Here is a 19,286-nt window from a genome sequence, read left to right on the forward strand (position 1 = left end):
CTCTTTTATATCGCTTGTGAATTGCAGGAGCACATTACAATCGGATTATCCTGGGAACGATTATCCAGAATAGCGATGACTCGCCCTATTTTCACCCACCCCTGTCAGAACGAAATCTTCTCGATCTGTTTCGGCAATCCGAGAAATAATATCCACGGCGTACAATCGGATTGCGCGTTTCGACGTAAGAATTAAAATTCAAGACGTATGTAACTCGTTAAAACGTAACGCTGTAAAATTTTAACTGTAGAGATGAAAACTAATTGAAACTAAAACGAAGAAATAATTGTTCTTTCGAAATCGTGTCAATTTCGTCGACTTATTTCGTTTTATTACTGCTATTTTATGACGCGTCGTATTTCGTCGTAATGGATCGTTATGTTAATTATTATCCGGGTACTAAAGAGTTTCGCGTACTAAATGCATTAAACGAGATTTTGCATCAGGATTATTGGAGCATTACGCGAGATTGTACGGTGAATTTATTTATCGATAATCGTAATTAATAGAGTTTTACGACGACGTAAAACAGACAGTCGAATGAAAAAGGAAGAGAAAATGAAAGAGAGAGACAGAGAGAGAGAGAGAGAGAGGTGGATGGAATGGTTGAAGAAGATTTGGTCGGACAATACTCACCGTTGGAATCTCTCCTTCTATTTGATTCATTAACTAATACTACGCCATGGAATATTTATCATTCCTCGTCCACTCGGGCGCGCAGTTTGCACAGTTGTTGAATGTGCACGGAGTTCCATGTTGAATCTGCACGAAGTTTCTACGTGCCGTCGTAGAATGCGCTGTCGCGATCGTCCACTAGCTATATTAATCAAATATACTTAAATAAACGCGTTCGAAAGCAACACGCAATTGTCTGCTCCGGTCCAACCGAGTTTCGACAATTTTTGCATACGCTTCTTTTAATCAGGCAATCTCGCTCCAGAAGGGCTCTTCCCTCAAAAACAGAGACTTTGCTTAACAGATATTTTCTATAAAAAAAAAAAAAAAAAAGAAGAAGAGAAACAAAAAGAACGAAGAAAATGCTTTCAAGCGTTTTTTCAACGCGTAATCACAGTCTCTGGTTTTTCGAATTTTCTTCTTTCTTTGACTATAACTACAATCCTCTGTTATGGTTTCATTTCTCAGCTCTCATATATACATATATATATAATTGAAAAAGAATAATATATATATATATGTATAATTGAAAAAATATATATATATAATTGAAAAAGATATATAATTCTTTTAATTTAAATTACATACTTACCGGGTTCCACGTTGCGGTATTTAATACTTTTAAACGCAAGAGTGATCCAACCACCAGCGGTGGAAACAGGATCGTACCGAATGGGTGGCGGTCGACGCGGAAGATCGGGGTAAAAATTGAGAGAAACGAGGACGAAGTGCTTCTTTCGCCAGTTACAAGCCAACTCGTAAAACGACTCGTCGTTTCCTGGTCCGGCGGATGAAACAATTTTCGGTCAGAAGCGTCTTTTTCGCCCCCTCTCACTACAACTTTTACCTTCTACTTTCTATGCTCTTCCATCTCGTTTCTCTCTGCAAACCCCCGCAATTGTCCCCCGACGATAATGATATCAAGCCCGCGCGAAAATTATTTTTACCCCCGATCCACTGAAACGGTCCGTGTCCCCCGAGGAAGAAATGGCTGCCAGAATGGTGCTTTCAATTCGTTTATTTAATAACTCACAATTGCTTTACATATACAGCTTCGCGAGCGGACGCGTCCAGCCGTCCTCTCGTAATTTATTCCCGCATTCTTTCGTCTCATTTTCTCTCGCCACTCGCCGATTCCGCTCTCGACTTCTCCGCTCGCCTCGTCTACGGTAACAGCATGCACACGCTTCCGCGATCTGGACGCGTCGAATTTATGTTCGCGTTCTCGAGTCGAGTTTAAACGTTCTTTACAGTGGTGATGAGTCGATAAGTGACTTTTCTTTAAGGACTTTTTAAGGTATTTTATGTAACTTATCGCGTATCGTAGTACGGTTTTATATATAAACAGCTATACAACTTATCTCGCTAGTTCATAGTGGTAATCCGTTCTCTCTCTCTCTCTCTTTTTTTCTTTCTTTCGCTCGCTTCAACACGTTCTTTCGTTCGCCCGGGAATATGTATCGGCAGGCGGGAGCACTGTTTTATTCCTCGCGCGTGGGGAATGGTCCATCTTTGATTCGGTTATTGAGCAAGAGATTGGCGAAACGGGCTCTGAATTCGATTTTTTTCTTTCTCGCGTAGCTACGCACGTAGCAGAGCTGCGGAGCTTCGGTAGTTAAACAAGAGACAACGATAAACGGCGAATAAATTGGAGATCGCGATCAACGATCAACACTGTGACGATTCGTAAGTTTAATTTGCAAAAGTTGCGAAAAGTTTCTCCCGAGCGTTTTGAAGGATTTTGGAAAATTTAGTAATTTAGTCGTTTAGTCGTCATAGTGTTGCGGTGATTACATTCGCATGCGATTTCTCGATTGGCGTAAAAATTTTATTATCTACGGCACGACTTCAGCCGCTTCTGTAGAACGAAATACATGCGCCATTGCTACACGAACAACGATGCGAATAAACGTAATGTCGGGCTTGTTACTTAAGCATCTGAACGCATCACTGTTGCGGCAAATATATTCGGATAAATTAGGAACACAGTATCGTGCTTGTTACGTTCTTCGGTACATCGGTTTAATTTGGCAAATGATCATTTTCACTCTCGTTGTTGGGGAGGTCTACGTCTACGTAGCGGCCATCTTTGGTGTTGCGAGTTTAAGCAGCAACGTGACCATCCATTCGATACACACGCCTTCGCGTGAAAATATCGCCGAACCCGAGCTGTAAATCTCGTCGCCGCGAGGTTTCTCTATTAAACGAAAGTTTCCTTCTTTGCGCGCTCGATACACAGATAGTCGAAAGTAGATTTCGTTCAACGTTTGAAGAATGAATCCAACGCTGGGATTACGAAGATTACCATTTTTTTTTCTCTTCAAATCTTAGATAATCAGATCGTAAACGGTCCAATAAGTGAAAAATGGGAACTATGGTTATGTCAATATCTAAGTTTTTCTTGTAAACAACTTTTTAGTGTCATTTACGATAAAGTGAATATTATAATTACATTATTATTATTGGTAGTGTAAACGTTACTAGAACTTAACTTCCCACATATAATATACGGTGCGAAACATATGTAACAATGTATTTTTTTTTTTGGTTTGTTTACAGATAAATAATAAAACGTTCGCGACTGTTTCTGTTACTGTTAATGTGCAAAATACACTTGTGATATTTATTTTTTGTTTCCTTTAACGGTAAATGACAATAAGAAATTATTTACAAGAAAGATTTAGTGCTCTTCTAAAATTTTTCTTGCCATGGCACTTTCACTGTTTTATTAAATTGAACTGATCCAACATGGAATTTATCGTTTTATGTAACGTAGCAACAGCAGACTGAATAAGTGTTTCAATGTTCGCATGTTTTTATTAATATTGTTCAGTTATCGTACACTCTCGTATTATCATATCGTGAATTGATTCCTACAAATTTTCCTTTACTACGTAAGTTGCATGTATTATATCAATTTGCCATCGGTTTTACAATTTTATTCGTTCGTTGTTTCCTCTAAATGCAGCAAAGATAGCTAGTCACAGCGACTGACATCCGAGTAGCACACCGTGTGTACTGATGGTTCCGTGCAGCCAAATGGTCGATTTGCATCACTGATGTTGAATTCATTCTTTAAGTTCGACGGAAAGTAGCGTTAAATTGTTCAACAATCCACGTTCCTTAGCCTTTCGCAGCAAACAGAGATGCTCGACTCAGTTACAGTTACAAGAAAAATTTCCAATTACCTTTAACGTGGGGATTTTGCCGAGAAATTGGTGGCCAGATAGCGGCCAAATTCTCGCTGTAAGGGGAGCGCATTCGAGGAATGCAGCGCGGCAGCGAGGGAAGATCACCACGCTGCCGTGGGAAGAATGTGCAATTGCATCTGACCAAAAGGCCGGATCCGTCGGTATTATTGCGAATACCGAGTTTCTTCGCGCAATTCCGCGGTCCTAGCCCAATTCGCGATCTCCCTCACTATGGTGAATTCGATCTCTGACTCGTATAGTCATCAACCACGTTAGACAAAGCGGTTTCTTCTTCGATTAACGGAACAACGGAATCTCGATTAAAAAGCGAGATGGCGAATGAATGAAATTCTACATTGTACGCGAGGTGGGGGATTCAAGTGATGGGTGACTCGTTTTTGGGACAGACATAATAAATGGCGAAAAGTTGACACCTTTTGTAGACCGGGCTACGCAGGCGAGCCTGCGTATTTTTCGCGGATTGTAGGTTGCAGCCAGAGAGGCTGCAATCGTCGTTGACACGACGTTGACAGTGCAATTTCGCGAAATCCTGACGCGCGTGTCCCACCGCGTGTTTTGTGTCTTCTCACCTACTGACTAGGAATGTCGCTGCGTCGTGATTTTGACTGTGTTTGCCCCTGAGATTGCTGTCCCATCGGAGCGAAATTCACCTCGACTGAAACCACGGGACCGTTCTCTTCTAATCGATCGTAGTTCGATTCTTTGACGGGGAAATTAGATGGCGAGCGTTGTGCAAAAGTTTCCATTAACCCTTTGGCTACTATTGGCGTCCATAGGCGCGCACAGGCTCATTTATATTTAATTTAATGAAATTTCATATTTATATATTTATGTTTTACAAAAACATAGCGTAAGAAGGACGTATGTACGTGTGTAAATCGAAAAGTAAATATTGATAATATGTATACGTAAACAACACGATAATTCGGAAAAAACAAGGCGCATATATGCAGTGTGTAGAAAAACATAAGAAAACAGAAGAAAGGAAATGCGTTACGAATGCAAGAAACGTGACATAGGATTATACTTATATCCATATTGTAGGATTATTGATCCACGTTTCGAATTGTACCACACTTTACTAGATCGTTAGACATGTACATCATGAAATAAAGGTTAAAGTTACTGTTCAATTTTCAGTGTGTGCGCTAGCAATTCAATATTACAGAACACGAATAAATAAATAATGTTGGTTCAACATAGTGAAATTCAGTTTATTTCAACTATTTCAATATACTTTCTGAGAAATGTATTTTACAATTATTTCAATATACTTTTCGAGAAATGTAACAATTCAACACAGAATACGAATAAATAAATAATATCTTGGTTCAACGTAGCGCGATTCAATTTTGTTCCGATTATTCTCAATATATTTTCTGAGAAATATACCTTCTCAGAAATATAACAGTACATAATACGAAGAAATAAATAACATCGGTTTAACGTGGCGCGATTCAGTTTGTTCCGATTGTTTCGATATACTTTCTGAGAAATGCACGCTGACGAGAAATGTCTCGCCGAATTGAATTCCGAATTGTTATGCTACGTGCATAATAATTCGACTACATAATAATACGACTTACGCGTCGAAAGTCTGCCAAAAGTAGCGAAAGGGTTAACGGCTTGTCAATTGTACGAGAGTTAGATTGGCGACCCTATCAGTTAGATAACAAGAACAACGTGCAACGGGTGAACCGCAAGTTCAAGTTCCACGTCTGTAATACCGAAACGGATCCAGTCACGAGCGACCGCAGGCTGTCTGCGAAACACAATTCCCTCCCCTCTCCTCTGTTGGTCGCATTATGAATCCTGGATTATTACAATACTCATCGTCCGGCGTGAAACGAAATTCTGTCCAGCTCGGTGACACAGTTCCTCCAGTTCTCTCTCGGCGATGTCGGGCCAGAGCGCGTAACATTTCCTGTCGCGTCGTGTTGCCGCATTGCAAACATAATCTCATTACGAGCGTGACAAGCCCCGAAACTCGGCCGGACCGCCGCTGTCTGTTCCCTTAATTCCCGGCCTATTTAACGCGTGCATGTCCCGCGGAACAAACAGGTCGCACAACTTTTTACGCACGATCAAGCATTCCCTCTCGTTGTACGTAACAAACATCTGTCGAGTCGTTGTACATACAATGATCGATTTTGACATACACACACGCACACACGCACGCACACGCACACACACACACATACATGTACGTATGTATATGTGCGTATGTGTTTGTTAATATCAGTAACATTTATACAGAAGCAGAGTAGCAATTAGACGGGAATTTCTGCAATTCGCTGGGAAACGCGACGCGCACATGCGTCGAAATTCTCGTACGTGCAAAAAACACAGTTTATCAAAATGGAGTTCTACATCTACGAGCTACCTAAGAGCTATACATCCTCGAATATATTTGCTTGCCGTTTGCATCGTTGCGCGTGAAATTGTCCCGTTGCTCCGGTCGAGCGTTTTTATTCGAATACGCGCGAGATGAATGATCCTCGCGCGTGTGCGTGTGCGTGCACGTGTATGCACGTGTGCACGTGTGGAGAATGCCGTGCGAATTTACCATGCAAGACCCTCGAATAAACGTCAGCTCCAAAATCGAGCAAGATTTAATCGCGCGTTGCTCGAAGGATCTACGGCACCGTCGGAAATCTCGTTACACCAAACGTGTATTTCACTCTCTCTCTCTCTCTCTGTTGTTGTTCTTTCTTGTTTTTTTTCTGTCGTTTTGTTTCTCGTGATGGATCACCAGCGAGGATCTCGTAACGAGATTAAATTTCGCCAAGAGCATATCGTTCCTCAATGGAAAGACACAACAGAAAGACATGTATACATGTAACGCGTGCCCGCGATAAAACGCTCGATCGAACGTTCCGCCGTTAGGGAACGAGGTATTTCTAGTAAGAATTTTCTATCGAACTCGCGCGGAGAGAATTTTCATAAAACTCCGCGCGATGGTCGGAGCCGGAAATATACAACAAGGGGGGCTCGGCTCGGTCGAAGCCAAGACGCATCGAATTGACAACGCGCAATACGTGTGAGCCTACTTTCCTCGCGGTGATAAGGTGTCATGTAAAACCGTGCATGCACAATGCCTGTCCAACGGCGTGTTTTGACGACTAATCTTATGAAATCAGTGTGCTCCCTACCTGCCTCCGGTTTCATACGAAGCCACGTCTCGTTAGAAACGAGATGGCATAGTGTTATTTCGCTCGTTTCGCCCGATGCTTCGTTGCTCGACGCCAGAACCGATCTCTTTCTTCCTTTCCGTTATTTATCGAGCAGACGACAACACGCAGTGATGGCTCGTCTCTATCTACCGCCTCTCGTCGATATATTTAATAAGATAACAAGAAGGAAGGCCATATGTACATATAAAAATATAATCTTATCGCGATCGATCGGGCCTATTTATAATATGTATAGATCGTGCACGTTTATAATATGTATAGATAAAATCCTTCGTGTAACATCGGCCAGTTTCGTTTGTTTCTGTTTTTTTTTTTTTTTTTTTTTTTTTTTTTTTTTTTTTTTTTGATACGTTTTTCGCACATCACATTTTTCGCCGGCGACCGTTCCACTCACGCTCGTCATGCTTGTTCCTTGTTTAGAGTGCGAAGAGAAACATGGTCAGCAATCGCACGACAATTTTATCGTGAATTATACGTTGATCGAGAAACGACTCGTCTACGAATTTTCGTCGAGTTTCGCGAGAGAAGCTAGGACTCGTCGTTGATGAAAGAACGGGACTGGTTCTCGTCGTTTGTAAAACTGCTCAAGTAAAAATCGTGAGATCAATCGGTCGGAAAATTGGGAGAATGGAAATGGAGGGGAGGAGCATTAACGTTTATCTTATTAATTTCTCATTATGAAATTTAAATGTTTGACATAGTATTGAAATATCGAACAGAGCAAGGCTATGAGATTACCTATTACCTTCCTTTTCTCTCTCTCTCTCTCTCTCTTTCTCTCTCTCTCTTTTATGCAAATGGAATATGATAGCTAGTACGATCTACTTTAATATTCCGCGACGCTTTCACGAATGTCGATGCCGGGAGTAAATAGGAAAAAAAAAAAAAAAAAGAAAAAAAGTGGAACGAAATTTCCCAAATTCCCCTATATTTTATTTCCATCGATTAAATTATACTGACGGGGAAATATCGCGGCAATTGCCGGTGTTCTTGGACCGGTTAAGTGGAGGAGCCACTTCTTCGTAGAAAATTGCCTGGTGTCAAGTACCGAAATTATATTGACCTCGTGCCACGGATGTCGAACACGTTCACACCGTTTGAACAGGGAGAGACACATTTGATCACCGCGGAAGCTTATACATTTACGTAGCGCGGCGAATCGAATCGAATCGGTTTCCCTTCTTTCCTCGCGTGTCACATCACGGTGACGCAACGATGGAGCGGTGCTGTTATTCAACTTCTTCATACGAGCGATCGGCAAAAAGTGAAATGGAGTCACGTGTTGCGTTTCGTCCTCATCCGATCCGTTTAATTCCGTCGTGTGACCAGCGAGTTCTTCGTTTTCCCGTATCGTAGACACTCCCTCCGTTTATTAATTAATTGCAGTGAGATTACCGGTTTGCCAGACGTGACCAACTTTTTACGAAATAAAGAAGAGAGATTTAGAAATATACGTGTACGTGTCAGGGAGTGATTTTTGCGGGATTTTTGAAGGACTGAAAGATGTCCAATCGCACGAATACGTTCGGGTATGTCCGTAATAGAGACCGGATATTGGATTCGGAACACGATTTTTCCGATTCCCCGTAAATTTTTCGTTTCGAAAGTTCAGGACCCGAAACTCATTCGAGACCGGATATTGGATTCGGAGCATGATTTTTTCCCCACTCGTTGTAAATTTTTAGTTTTGAAAATTCAGGACCCGAAATTCATTCGTGACCCGACATTGGATTCGGAACGTGATTTTTTTTTTTTTTTGAATTTCAGTTTCGAAAACATTTCCGTGTGTTCCTCGTGTAAGAGCACGTAGTGAATATAAGAATACGTAAGAAAAGAAAGCATTGTGCAAAGATATACCCCGTTCCTTCATTTACGCGAATGAAAATTGGTGAAAAAGAAAGCAAAATGTTGGAAAGAAAAGCCAATATAGAATACACATTTGTTTCACATAGGTTAATAAGAAAAAAAAATAATGTCAGTTCATACAACAAAAGTGAATTTTATTCGATGTTAGTATCGCTACTGTAATTCAAAACAATCAATCTTTTCTTTTTAATTGGCACAAACTCGTTATCCCCGTCGCTTGAATTATTTGCAACTTCGACTTCATTTTCATCGTCAATGTTAATTTTTTTCGGACGATTCGACCTCAAACTTATTTTTTTACTAAGTTTTCCTAAATTTGACGTGCTTGAACATCGAAATAATCGGAATAATCATAATCGGCTTGTAGAATAGAAATACTATGAGTTTTTTTTTTACCGGTGTTATTGTCACTGTTAATTAATATATTTACGATAAATTGGAAAAATCATATCCCGAATCGAATAATGGGTTTCGAGTTCTGAAACAACGGGTATCCGAGCGTATTTTTGTTTTTAATACTTACGATCCCACCCTATCCGATTTGAAAATTATTGAATTCGATCCAATTCCTCTATATCAGTATCAGGTATCTGCACACTTCTGCTCTATATTAATCTGCCTTTATTAAATATTTGCCCAAGAATTTGCAAATTGTACCAAAAGAAAAGAAAAGAAACTGTCTTCTGCTGCGAGAGATTGCACAGAGATTGGCAAATATTATTTCATGATCAGAGATTTCTGCGCTCCAGGCATCTGCAACGTTTTCAAATAGCGAATGAACATTCTCGCGCGGGCACCGTTGCCCGAGAAGTTTATTGTACACAGCCTCGGTCTCGTTCGCCTGCTACCCCTTTCGAGGCTCGAGGCGCACCGCGAGTTGTCTCTTTTCTCACCACCGTGGCGCATTGGCGTGCTACTGGCAAATGGCTACGCGCGAATAATTCAGCCGTGGTGTGTTTTCAAGCGAAAATACGTCGGAAACCAACGGCGAAATCGAGAGGATTCGCGAATGAAGAGGAGGTCTCGCTGATAGACGGAGGAGAGAAATAAAACGAAAGGTAAAAAGCGGAGGGAGGAGGAATGGAAGAAAGAAAAACAAAGTAGGAGAAGCGAGCGTCAGAGACGATGGTTTATTATTTTGCACGACAACGAGAATCAACTTCGTTCAACAGAAGGTTCCGTAACAGATTCGAGGTGAATTTCACTCGCAATGCAGCGGCAATGGATTATTTTCCACGCGACGGGAGAACTAGTTGGAAAGAATTTCTAGGCGAGAACTCTAATTAATTATATCACGGCCGACGTTCGTCCAGCTATCCCAACTATTCGACGGTGGAAAAGTCAGCGACGCGCTTTCGCGAGATGTAGGTTAAACCGAGGCTGCCGCTTTGGTACACGTGCACGTGGATGACGTGAGAGAAAGAGAAAGAGAGAGAGAGAGAGAGAGAGAGAGGTCGCAGTTCGATTACACTCGTGCACACGAGGCTGTCGAGAGTTTCTTCGCTCAACTGCTAACTGCGGCTCTCCTGACATTTTCTGTTGAAATTTTCACCCTTGCTTCGCTCAGCGAACGAGAAAAGATATTTTAAGGGAAAGTTTGGTACAAAACCGAGGCAAGGAATAACGATTAATGTACGAAATAGTGATCTGTCTGTGGAAATTTCTTAACAACTATGGAAGGTGGTCTGTTATGATTTTGGCAAAGTACAGTACATTCGTGCTCATAAAGTACGATCGATACGAGGAGGAAATATAATGAAGTGGTAAGTCCGGCTGTAATATGTACTCATTCTTCAATCAACGTTCTCGATCCAACAAGCTTCCGTTATTCTCTGGTAACGAGCGATAAATCTCCGCCAACTCCTCCATCGACGGAACATTCCAAACAACACTAGCTCCTCTCCATTGGTTTCCAACGTTTCTGGGCATCCCTTCTCCCCCCTCCCCCCGTTCATTAGTCTCCCGCGTCGATGATGTTTCTCGTCATCGCGACAACGAACACTAGGAATAATCTTGAAGATTTCTCCGAGCACTGTCTCGAGCATCCGTCAAAGTTAGAACTGTACAATATAATGGCCCACTTTGTAACAACGGCGATGTGTCTCTCCGTAACAGCGAGAAAGAAACGATCTCCATTCTTCCTTCTCATTCGCTTTTACACGTTAACTCGCGGACATGATCATCGTCGAAAGAAATGATCACCGGGACGAGTTCTTCGAGGATGAGCTACTGATCAAAATCGATCGATCGAGAAAGGGAAAATATCTATTTGTTAAAGGTAAAAACGATCTGTCCTCTGTCCGTTTTTTTCTTTCTTCTTTTCTTTTTTTCTTTTTTTCGTTTCACCGGCTTTCTACGCGACCAGGTAGATCGACGATCCATCGTTGATCGTCAGAGTCGATACTCGTTGCCGGTTGACTAGTCCGTGATTCGTCGATCTCACCGACGACGCGTGACTGACATCGTTGCTTCGACGTGTTTGCTCGCTCCGTCTTGTCTCGCGATGCCCCACGCGCCACGAAATTCACGTCTGACTGCCGGCGGAGATCTCCCGGCACTGTTGTCACGCCCTGAAACACACGAATTCACGATTTCTCTGTTAGGTTTGTCTTCGTCTTACTTTCGGTTGTCTTTCGTCTTACTTGACGCCGCCTAAACGGAAAGTTCACTGTCAATCCCTGGGGTCTGACGCCGACCCTTAACGTGTTAAATTTGTGTTATTTTTACTTGCAACATCATAGCTTATTATTAGGGTGTTACAACCTGTAAGATTTTTTTTTTTTTATATTGTATATATAAGGTTATTTCCCTTTTATATTCCTTTGCATTACCGTTTACTATTTCTGCATTGTTCTCTTTGTATCTTTAAACAATTTAGAAACACGAACATGCAAAGAAAAAGAAAACGCGCAACGCTGTCTAAAGGAAGCAGAAAACTCCGTGTCTCGTTGACAATGACTTTTCGTTTCTTTGAAACAGACACTTTGTCTAAAATGCTGGTCCTAGTCCTTTACCCTCCTCCCGCTTCATTTTCGGGAAATCTAACGTTTCGTTATCGTCAGCCGTCAAAGGATTATCTTAAACATTCTCTGTAATTACGGCGGTGCATCAAACGTTCCCTCCATCGTTCGTAATTAGCGTTTCAAAACACGTTCAAGCTATTAACCGCGCTGCAAACATGTTAACAGAAACATATAGCTAGAACACTTATCCCATCCAGGTGTGCACGGTCAAAGAGATAGCCTGGCTTTAATAATTTACACAGGATACGGGAGCCGAAGTCAATCCTGGACAAAATACAACATTCGCCCAAGGATGTTCGCGAGAGGTGCGGAACGACGCAATAAAACAACCGAGGCAAGGTATTAACGTTCGGGAATAAAAGAACGCGGAGATGAGATTTTTTTTTTATCGTGATGGTAATCCGTCCTATTTCCGTTTCACGATCATTTGTGAGAGCACAACAATTTCTCTCTTTTTTGCTCCTTTCCTCGATATCCGTCAAACGTTTTAGGACAATGAGATTTCGACGATGTTAGGCAAATGTTGTCACGCTGAAACACGCGATGAACGAGATTTTTTACCACAGCGAGGTTTCTGACGTAACTGTGAGGAGAGAAACTTAAGAGAAGTGAGAATTTTGGATTGTCGATTTAGTTGCCAAGTGCGGTGGAAATGTTGCGCAGTGAATAGTTTAATTTATTCAAATACGCGGGAAAATATCTTTTGCAGAAAAAGAGAAAAGAGAGAAACGAGGACAATGTTAAAAAAATCAGTTGGATAATATACATAGTGTTTCCGAAATCCTGGTGCAATCCGTCAGGGTGCGATTCTACGTGTAAAATTTCCATATGAAATATGCCTCGTTTTCGAGAGAATCGAAAATTTGAAGATTTGTCATGTACACTTTAAAAATTTGAAAAGTGTGTCGAAGATATAGAACAAAATTTTTTTCTATGCTTCATCTTGGAACTTGAAAATTTGCCAAGTACACATGTACCAAGGCAAATTTGAGCGGAACAAACCCGTGATTAAAAATGAAGCAGTTTAACTTCTTGCGCTGGAATGACGTGCCACGTACGTCGAGAATTTTTTGTTCCAAAATTGTAATATTTCCCCAGTTTTAAGTATATTTAAGTAAAACAAAATTGGCAAAACAAATAATAAATTTATTGCTTCTCAATAATTCCTATCCAGTGATATCACACGGACGAGTTCAAAAAGAAAGCGACGAATTATTTTATATATGGTTTGGTCACTCGTTACGGTCCGCAATCAGTTTCAAGCGCAAGTGGTTATAACTTCTTGCGCTGGAATGACGTGCCACGCACGTCGAAAATCTTTTATCTCAAAATTGCAATATTTTCACATTTTTAAGTATAATCGAAGCAAAACAAATAATAAATTTATTACTTCACAATAATTTCTGTCCAGTGATATCACACGGACGAGTTCAAAAAGAAAGCGACGAATTATTGTATATATGGTTTCGTCACTCGTTACGGTCCGCAATCAGTTGCCAGCGCAAGTGGTTAAACACAGATCGGAGGGATGAGTACAAGTCAGATAGATGATAGATGAATTCCAGGAGCAAGAGATGTCGCGGGAGAACAAAATATTAAATATTAAATCTACGCTATGATATAAATACGCTGGAAGAATCAATCACGACGCGACATTGAACGAGAGAAAAAGTTGTACCATTGAAAGAGGACCTCACTGCCTCGAGAGAGAAATTCAAAACTGCTCCGGCACAGCCGAGGGATGAGAAACGCGCGTTATTACGAACGAATTTCATGCGACTTCGTTACAAGGCTTGGTTGCCGAAACACGACCAGCATCTCGGTTCAATCTTCCACGGAGATTGAAGCACCGCTGGGACATGTAACTTCGAATATGAATATATCGAAGGGTGGGGAGGCGAGCTCGTCCGTGTTACGCTTGGAACACGATGAAATCGCTGGTAACACGGCTCCGCGGTAACATGCCTCCCTCCTATGTGTGCACTGGTACTCTCTGCGTGCGTCTTCGTGGGTGAATTCAAATGAGAGACGTCGTTCACCACCGTGTAGATGCGTGTAATGGATATATTTCACTCACGGCGGAAGATACGCGCGCGCGCGCGCGCGACGGAAATGTCGGACGAGTGCCGTTACACAATTTAAGTGTGTTCCGTTTTGCATAAATTAATTATTCATTGCACGCTTTAACCGATGCTTTTCGTCTCGATCGATGTGTCGCGTCGGCATCGATTGCCTCAAATTACCATGTCGATCGCGATTTATCGTTTTGCTATTCAGATAGAGGAACGTTCCCGGATTCCGCGAGGAATCGTTGAACATTATCAGCAATTATCGCGGTATCGAACCACTTGTTTATGAAAGTTGTTTCAAAAAATATATCTTGCGTGTTGCGTAACTTCTGAAGAACGTATTCTAGGAAATAAATGATGAAAGTCGCGTAGAATTGAAGGGAACAGGAGTTGTGTGAGTTACGTCACTTGTCTAGACTGAATAAAAGTGTTGCGCAAAAAAAAAAGGTAAAGGATGTTTCATAGAAAAATCGAGAGAATCGATTTTATATGTGCAGGTTGGTTACGTAACTTATCGATGAATGAACAGATGTTACTGTTGATAAAATTGTACGTTAACAAAGACATGGATAAATCAACGTGTCTCAAATTCTGGCAATCCTTGGCTCTAAAGACGATAACGATGAGCTTCTTAATGAACTCCACACTATTAATGACTGGAAGATATTATATAGATATCAAGTTCTACGACCGAGCACTGCCGGTATCAGCTTTCACGACCAAAGGCAACTGATCATTAGCACGACCAAAGATTTCATCAGAAATCAGGCAACTCGCACGTCGAACTGCTCAAAAATCACGTTTCATTGAACGACTAACGTCTCCAAGTACGACGACCAAATAAAATGACGAGTTTCGAATAGATTGAATCATACACCGCAGAAATCGATGCGGCGCATCCTCAGCGTATCCAACGCGCTCATTATCACCGCGTCACTGTAGCAATCGCATAAATCAAACGAAACAACGCGTACAATTCACGAATCTCTTCGATACTGGCGCCGCGGCTTCAAAACACTAAAACGTTCGATAAAACTGACGATTCGAATCAACACGGGTCGAAATCGAGGGAAAATGATCAAACGGGATGATAAATTTCGATCGTCGAGAGAGAACAAGAACATTGTCCCACTTCGTGAAAATTCGTATTTGTCTTTGGTAGAATTGCGAAAAATTGTCGAAAGTCTCTCGTTGAGTGCAATGATAGTATTGTGGAGCTCTTTTTCTTTTTTCTCAGAGTTCTAGGTTCAGAGAAAATTTAATTGGCAATCCCATAATTTTCTCCTGGAATTCCAAAGTCTCTGACGTGTGACAAAGCAAATTAGTAGGAAAAATTAAATCAGAATTGGCTGAGAACAAATTGGGAAACAGCGCAAAGAGCCGAGAGTTGTCGAAACAAATGTATTTTTCAAGTTACGAGCTATTGAGGAAATTTCGAACTATTCGCTGAACTAGCTACAGTACTAAAGACAAGCGACTAGTCGTAACGTTAGTTTAGTAGCTTTAAAGACGTATAGCACTTGGCTTTCACGTGCTTGATTGTTCACGAACGTCCAATTGTTCGCAGGCGTACCATCTCGGAAAAGTGTCGTTTAATTTCCAATGTGTACGTGACAATGTGCGTACGAGTATGAAAAGGGTCGGGGGAGAACTCAATTTTTCAACGTTGACAGTTCGAAACGAGAAATTTGGTTTCTTTAAAGAGAGAGAGAGAGAGAGAAGGATTTAAATTGATTTTCATGGGGAGAGAAATATCGTTCGTTTCGATGGAATCACCTTGTACATGGCACGAGACGCCAATCGCCGCCAGTCGTTGCAGATTCTGCAAAAGTGGGTACGTCGCGTCGGCGTGCTACGATCGCGGGATCGACGAAATCGTGATCGAAACGGTGGTACGCGGAGGAGAGGGAAGGAACGAGAACGGGAGAAAATTGGAAATTCGGAGATTCGCGCCGGAGGAAACCGGTGACGGGGATGAAACGGTGTCGGACAATGGAACCCGCGCCCGGTTGTAACTCTTCTCTCGCAGTAGATTTATGACAGGTTGACGAGTAGCTGACCAACTCGCCATAAATATTTACTTATTGCACACGTTCGACACGTGAAATTTTTCACGACATTTTGGTATAATTGTTGGATGGTTTTAACTCTTCGTCGAGATGTCAGAGCGAATGCTTCAGTAGTAGTAGCGATACTTGATCGGACAAAGAGCTACGCCAAAAGAGGCAGTCTTTGTTAACTAACTCGTCATAAATGTTTTAAATATTTTTCACGACATGTTTGTATAATTATTGGGTAGTTTTAAGTTTTTGAGATATCGGAGTGAATACTTCAGTAGTAGTAGCAATATTTGATCAGGCAAAGAGCTATGTCAAAAGAGACAGTCTTTGTTAACCAACTTGCCATAAATATTTTAAATATTATACATGTTCGATGCGTGAATATTTTTGTATAATTGGATTATTGATTCTTCGTCGAGATATCAGAGTGAATACTTCAGTAGTAGTAGCGATACTTGATCAGACAAAGAGCTACGCCAAAAGAGGCAGTCTTTGTTAACTAACTCGTCATAAATGTTTTAAATATTTTTCACGACATGTTTGTATAATTATTGGGTAGTTTTAAGTTTTTGAGATATCGGAGTGAATACTTCAGCAGTAGTAGTAGCAATATTTGATCAGGCAAAGAGCTATGTCAAAAGAGACAGTCTTTGTTAACCAACTTGCCATAAATATTTTAAATATTATACATGTTCGATGCGTGAATATTTTGGTATAATTGGATTATTGATTCTTCGTCGAGATATCAGAGTGAATACTTCAGTAGTAGTAACGATACTTGATCAGACAAAGAGCTACGTCGAAAGAGGCAGTCTTTATTAATTGTAAAAAGAATGTTGTAGATTTTCTGCCTATAAAAAGTAGAATGTTCTAAAGGTTGTAAAGGTACGTTCACAAACAAAAATCTTTCCTTTTGAAAGGAAATTTGCTGCTTATCATTACCGCTACCGATGGCCCTTGATACACGAATGACAAAAAATATCTGATACACTTTCTGCCGAAATTTCCAGTTTATTTGGCCTGGCGTCTCTATGTTGCGGAGGGTCGTATAAATTTCGGACGGATATCCATCCTGCCGCGGCTTGGCTTTGTTTATACTTTCGTTTTGCTACGTGATAAATCGTCCCCCGCAGTAGGAAGATACGGGGCCGTGCAACGCAGTTACAGAATTAATGAGTCCGATGAATGCGCTTGTTGTTCCATCGATTCTCCATTTGCGGTCACTTTTTTGGACATTGGCCAGCAATCGGCCAGTGGGAACGGTTGGCGGCGTGGAAAAAGGGGAACGACACGCCCGAACGCGCGTGAAAAACAACGCGCGTCCTGTTCGTTAAGCCGAAAGTCGAGTCCGTCTCCCCGTGCTTTTCGTCAAATTAATCGCGGTCCTGACTTTACGTAGCAGTCGATCGATTACTCTCGCAATAGGCACCGGTACCGCGATAATTATCACGTAGAATCGGGATGTTGCGTAAATTTGCTCCTTTCGAATTTTATCGTAATAAATTTTTATGTAAAAAAAAACATTTTATGCAAAATTGACCTCAACCTTGAATTTCAACGTTAAAAGAATTTTTTTTGTATTGTATTCTACTCATCGCGGAGGTAAAACTTTTCCAAGGAACCGTAGGTTGCAGTTTTGTAATCGCTGCGGATGCGTGTGTTCTAACAGCGAACTTTATGGCTCCGGATACGCGTGGATGTCTATGTTACGTAATTTTCGTATTACGTTTCACTAACATTTGTTTTGTGATAGTTGTAGCATCAGTGTGAGTCTAGATAATCAAATGATAAAACTAATTGTCAACATTATTGGAAATATAAACTATATATAAAGTCGCTGTTAGAACGCACGCGTCCGCAGTATTAAATGCTTAAGAAATTTCTCAAAAGAACTATTAGGTCGCGACCTATGATTTCTTGGGAAATCTCGCGATGAGTAGAGTACGATGCGAAAAGAAATTTTTGATCTTGAAATTCAAGGTCAAGGTCAATTTCCCAGCTGGCTCCTTACACGTATTTCCATCAAATCGAAGGTGATAGCCACGGACAAACTTTTCTTTCCACCCCGTACATTGCGCGTTTGTGCAACCGCTCTTTCAGTTTCTAGCGATCGACGGTTTAAACGTCGAAGGCGAATGATTCGCAGTGAATTGGTAGTGGTCATTAGAAGCATAGCGATCGTTATTTGGCGATGGTAAAACCAGTTGCTCGTTATCCGGGCTTCGTTCGTCGTTCGAACGACGCTGGAAAAGCGGCTTGTTAGTTGTTCGAACGATCCGGAGGATGGATAATGAAACTTCGATCAAACGGGAAACTAATTTTTATTATTTGCGCGAAAATGCTTCTTTCGCGGGCATTTCAAAGGATCTAATCGTCCTTCTTTATATCGAAACAATGGAGAGAGATGAGAGTGCGGGGGAAGGGGGAGAGAAACTAAAAAAGAGCAAAGAGAGAAAACGTAATTCTCCGGCAAGAACAACGGAGAAAGGAGGGGAGGGAGAGGAGGTTCTAATCCTTTGCAAATTCTCGTTTCGCTATAACTTTGTTTACCCTCTCGTTTAACGCTTCGTCCTGCTTTGTTCCTGTTAATAAGCAAAAATACTGCCACGGAAAACATTCTAATTTCTTATTACATATATATAAAACCTATACAGAGTTTTGTAACTTGTGGGACCCACTTCGGCAGCTAATTGTACGCCTAAAAATAATGAAAAAAAGTCATATAAATATATGTCCTATCTGTCTTCGTTTATAAGATATAATGAATTTTTTGTTTTAATTACTTTTACAAAAAATGCTCGAAATGACCAGCTGACACGCGTCTTGTCATTCATCTGGTTACTCTCCATCGTTCCTGGTGTTTCTCGAATTTGTCGGAAGACTTGCTCTATTCTATTTCGTAGTATTTCAGCATTTTCAATCGATGTTGCGTATACAATAGATTTTAAATGTCGCCACAAATGAAAATCTAATGGATTCAAATCCGGAGAACGAGCAGACCATGCAATAGGACTTCCACGACCAATCCATTTATTTGCAAAGTATTGATTTAAAAATTGCGTAGCCACTCGGCTAAAATGCGGCGGAGCTCCATCATGCATAAACTGCATACGAATAATCTAATATCGACTGGAACTTCCTCTAATATTTCGTGTAAACGCGTGCTCAAAAAATCAACGTACTTTGT

General features: G+C 41.1%; 1 protein-coding gene and 1 long non-coding RNA gene across 2 annotated transcripts in view; one reads left to right on the forward strand and one right to left on the reverse strand.

Annotated features, from left to right (window-relative positions):
* The window catches only part of LOC122529237, an 87,889-nt gene that overhangs the window by 12,532 nt on the left and 56,071 nt on the right, over positions 1–19,286 (forward strand). The gene's annotated exons all lie outside the window — the stretch shown is intronic.
* LOC122529236 overlaps positions 9,837–19,286 on the reverse strand; it is a 348,092-nt gene continuing 338,642 nt past the window's right edge. The window contains exon 11 of the mRNA XM_043655130.1: positions 9,837–11,517. The gene's annotated coding sequence lies outside the window, so the exon portion shown is untranslated. The remainder of the gene's footprint in view (positions 11,518–19,286) is intronic.

This window comes from Frieseomelitta varia, unplaced genomic scaffold (assembly GCF_011392965.1).
Source record: "Frieseomelitta varia isolate USP_RPSP 00005682 unplaced genomic scaffold, Fvar_1.2 scaffold_281, whole genome shotgun sequence".
NCBI classification, from domain to species: Eukaryota; Metazoa; Arthropoda; class Insecta; order Hymenoptera; family Apidae; genus Frieseomelitta; species Frieseomelitta varia.